Source organism: Harmonia axyridis, chromosome X, assembly GCF_914767665.1.
Source record: "Harmonia axyridis chromosome X, icHarAxyr1.1, whole genome shotgun sequence".
NCBI classification, from domain to species: Eukaryota; Metazoa; Arthropoda; class Insecta; order Coleoptera; family Coccinellidae; genus Harmonia; species Harmonia axyridis.
The window spans coordinates 31,552,689-31,557,688 of record NC_059508.1 but is presented as its reverse complement, the minus strand read 5'-3'; the positions used below and the strand labels follow the sequence as shown (position 1 = coordinate 31,557,688).

The 5,000-nt window shown below is 42.6% G+C and overlaps 1 non-coding gene across 1 annotated transcript; it reads right to left on the bottom strand.

Annotated features, from left to right (window-relative positions):
- Nucleotides 1-1,419: 1,419 nt before the first annotated feature.
- On the bottom strand, nt 1,420-1,538 carry LOC123687013. Its single transcript, XR_006748762.1, has one exon. It is a non-coding gene; the product is annotated as a 5S ribosomal RNA (ribosomal RNA).
- Between the last annotated feature and the right edge of the window lie 3,462 nt (nt 1,539-5,000).

The window sequence follows — 5,000 nt, the reverse complement described above, 5'->3', positions numbered from 1 at the left end:
CCGTATTTCATTCCACAATCAACGTACAACATAGAAGAAATCATCTCTCTAACTATCCTGGTTCAAAAGTTGTATCGGAACATTTCACGTCGTAATATCTCGCCAAGTCCAGACCTCGGCGATAGGTAGTATCTGACACCGTCCGCTCGGGACTGACATCGACTTGGACTCGGGCTGATGATGGGGAGGCGTTTAAGGACGTGAACATTTTTCCTTATAAAAATTAAAGTCGACAATGAATATTGATTCTGATTACTGATTTACGCTTTAAAAACACATTAGAAGGCAACCAAATCGAATTTGAGGAAATTCCACGATCAGAAAATTTTTTTCGAAAAAAAAAAAAATCCGAAAAATATTTTTCGATTCCGATTACTGATTTACTCTTTTAGAACACATTAGGAGGCAACCAAATCAAATTTGAGAAAATTCCACAATCAGAAAATTTTTTTCGAAAAAAAAAAAAATTCGAGGACACCTCGGTCATGGCAAGTTATTTCCCACAATCCATTCCCCGATCCACGTACATCCCAGAAAAAATCATCTCTCTAACTATCCTGGTTCAAAAGTTGTATCGGAACATTTTCACGTCGAAAATATATCTCTAAGTCCAAACCGATGCACCACGTAAACTAGGGCAGACCGATGCACCACGTAATATCGGGCAGACCGATGCAGAACGTAAACTCGATCATACCGATGCTTCACGTAATCTCGATCTTACCGATGCACCACGTAAACAAGGGCAGACCGATGCAGAACGTAAAGTAGATCTTACCGATGCACCACGTAATCTCGATCTTACCGATGCACCACGTAATCTCCATCTTACCGATGCACCACGTGAACTGGATCTTACCGATGCACCACGTAATCTCAATCTTACCGATGCACCACGTGAACTGGATCTTACCGATGCAGAACGTGAATTGGATCTTACCGATGCACCACGTAAACTCGATCTTACCGATGCACCACGTAATCTCGATCTTACCGATGCACCACGTGAACTGGATCTTACCGATGCAGAACGTGAATTGGATCTTACCGATGCACCACGTAAACTCGATCTTACCGATGCACCACGTAATCTCAATCTTACCGATGCACCACGTGAACTGGATCTTACCGATGCAGAACGTGAATTGGATCTTACCGATGCACCACGTAAACTCGATCTTACCGATGCACCACGTAATCTCGATCTTACCGATGCACCACGTGAACTGGATCTTACCGATGCAGAACGTGAATTGGATCTTACCGATGCACCACGTAAACTCGATCTTACCGATGCACCACGTAATCTCAATCTTACCGATGCATCACGTAATCTCGATCTTACCGATGCAGAACGTAAACTCGATCATACCGATGCACCACGTTATCTCGGCAGACCGATGCAGAACGTAAAAAAAAAGCTTACAGCACGCGGTGTTCCCAAGCGGTCACCCATCCAAGTACTAACCGCGCCCGACGCTGCTTGGCTTCAGTGTTCTGACGAGAACTGGCAATTTCAGCGTGGTATGGCCGTAAACAACAAATATAGCGATATTTTCTATGATATCTCACTTTTTGGGAGCGGAAAGGACGTGAACGTTTTTCCTTATAAAAAATGAAATAACTTTTGGATATTAATTCTGATTGTTGATTTAAGTTTTAAGAACACATTAGGACATATCTCAATGAAATTTGAGGGATTTCCGAAATCGAAAAATATTTTTCGAAAAAAAAAAAAAATCCCAGAAGACCTCGGTCATCTCAAGTTTATTTCCATATTCTATTACACAATCAACGTACATCACAAAAGGAACCATCTCTCTAACTATCACAGTTAAATTTTTGTATCGGAACATTTCACGTCGGAATATCTCGCTAAGTCCAGACCGGGGAGATCGGTCGCATTTGACACCGTCCGCTCCGGTCTAACATCGTCTTGGAGTCGGGGTAACGATGGAGAGGCGTTTAAGGACGTGAACATTTTTCCTTATAAAAATTAAAGTCGACAATGAATATTGATTCTGATTACTGATTTACTCTTTTAGTACACATTAGAAGGCAACGCAATCAGATTTGAGGAAATTTCAAGATCAGAAAATTTTTTTCGAAAAAAAAAAAAATTCAAGAACACCTGGGTCATGGCAAGTTATTTCCCACAATCCATTCCACAATCAACGTACAACATAGAAGAAATCATCTCTCTAACTATCCTGGTTCAAAAGTTGTATCGGAACATTTCACGTCGAAATACCTCGCCAAGTCCAGACCGGGGCGATAGGTAGTATCTGACACCGTCCGCTCGGGACTGACATCGACTTGGACTCGGGCTAATGATGGGGAGGCGTTTAAGGACGTGAACATTTTTCCTTATAAAAATTAAAGTCGACAATGAATATTGATTCTGATTACTGATTTACGCTTTAAAAACACATTAGAAGGCAACCAAATCAAATTTGAGGAAATTCCAAAATCAGAAAATTTTTTTTCAAAAAAAAAAAAATCCGAAAAATATTTTTCGATTCTGATTACTGATTTACTCTTTTAGAACACATTAGAAGGCAACGAAATCAAATTTGAGTGAAATCCAAAATCAGAAAATATTTTTCGAAAAAAAAAAAAAATTCGAGAACACCTCGGTCATGGCAAGTTATTTTCCACAATCCATTCCCCAATCAACGTACATCCCAGAAAAAATCATCTCTCTAACTATCCTGGTTCAAAAGTTGTATCGGAACATTTTCACGTCGAAAATATATCTCAGAGTCCAGACCGATGCAGAACGTAAACTCGATCATACCGATGCTTCACGTAATCTCGATCTTACCGATGCACAACGTAAACTAGATCACACCGATGCAGAACGTAAACTCGATCATACCGATGCACCACGTAAACTCAGGCAGACCGATGCAGAACGTGAACTCGATCTTACCGATGCACCACGTAATCTCGATCTTACCGATGCACCACGTAAACTCGGGCAGACCGATGCAGAACGTGAACTCGATCTTACCGATGCACCACGTAAACTAGGGCTGACCGATGCATCACGTAAACGACGATCGAGAGGCGCGAAAGGACGTGAACGTTTTTCATTATAAAAATTGAAATAAATGATAAATAATGATTCTGATTGTTGGTTATCATTTTTAATAAGCATTAGGAGGCAACCAAATGAAATTTGAGGAAATTCCGATAATAGAAAATTTTTTCGAAAAAAAAAAAAAATTCATGAAATCCTCGGTCATCGCAAAATATTTACCATATTCTGTTCGATAATCAACGTATATTTAAGAAGGAATCATATCTGTATCTATCTTGGTTCAAATTTTGTATCGGAACATTTTGACCAAAGTCCGAGCTTCGGCCGAAACAGACACCGCTGACCTGGCCTATCGATCGACCGAGAGTCGGGGATAGAGCGTAAGTGTTGTCTGGAGGGGAACCCTGTGCTCTCCTGACATATATAGGGAAGGTGGTCGCGTTGGGCGATGCAGAACGTTTGGATCGGGAATTATATTTTTGGTTCAGCTATTGGAATATGGTTTATTGTTGGTATATATTGGCGAAATAACGTTCTTACTGACTGGGGATATTCATAAAAATGAGTCCGGAGATTTTCAGATCGAAGTCCGAGTGATCCGACTTGGAAGGCGTGTTGGGTGGGTCGAGATGGCTTAGATAGATCAGACGAGGCGGGCTAAGTGTTGACGTCATGCATCGGTCCATTTTCAGATTGAGTCCGAGTAATCCGACTTTGAAAGAGTGTTGGGTGCGTCGAGACTGTTTAGATAGATCGGACGAGGCGGACTAGGTGTTAACGACATGCATCGGTATATTTTCTGATCGGAGTCCGAAGAAATCGGCCCTAGTAGGCGCAGCGGACGGTCGAGACGGCCTCGGTGGGTCGGATCGATCGGGAAAAGTTTGCTAAATCGTGTCTGGAGGGGAACCTTGGGTTCTCCTGACATATATAGGGGATAAGGTTTGGGTGAACGATTCTTCACGTAAAAGTTGAATAATTTATTTTTCGATAAGCTTTTGGATATTGATGAGAAGTATATGTATATCTTCGATTAAAAGAATTCTTACCGTCTCCATGTATATTATATTAGATATATAAGAAATAGTTAACGTGATGCATCGGCCGATTTCCGGATCGGAGTTCGAGAGATGCGACTTTCGATGCGCGATGGGTGGTTCGAGACGGCCTAGATCGATCGGACGAGGCGGACTAGGTGTTAACGACATGCATCGGCGGATTTTCTGATCGGAGTCCGAAGAAATCAGCTCTAGTAGGCGCGGCGAACGGTCGAAACGGCCTCGATCGATCGGACGAGGCGGACTAGGTGTTAACGACATGCATCGGCGGATTTTCTGATCGGAGTCCGAAGAAATCAGCTCTAGTAGGCGCGGCGAACGGTCGAAACGGCCTCGGTGGGTCGGATCGATCGGGAAAAGTTTGCTAAATCGTGTCTGGAGGGGAATCCGGGGTTCTCCTGACATATATAGAAGGGGTGGAGAATGGGTCCTGTCCTAGACTGTTTGGAGTTCTTTTTAGGATGATATTCAGTTGGTAAGTGGTAGACCCGAATCCGACCTCGGCGTTTGGGTACTGGCAAGGTGTGTTGGTTTCGGCTTTCGCATCTTGGGTCGCTTTCGTCAACCTCATGCAGCGAGGTCGCGGTCCGCTTCGTCTCTTTGTAGTCGAATGGCCTTTAAGCGACCAACCTTAAAATCGTGATCCTCTGCCCGTTGCGGGTTATGTTCACAAAAAATTTGCAACCACTCAATTCGTTCCGAGCGACAAATATTGTTGAATCTCGAATCACCGTGTCGTTATATTCACATGTATAGCGAAGGGTCGAGATGGAATGTGTATAAGAAATTAGTTGATAGCCGGGGGTTCGTATTATATATGGACGCCTTGGCGAGGGATTGTTTCTAGAAACTTTCTCATTTTTGATCGGTGTTTTGTCCGAGATGATGATGATGTATAT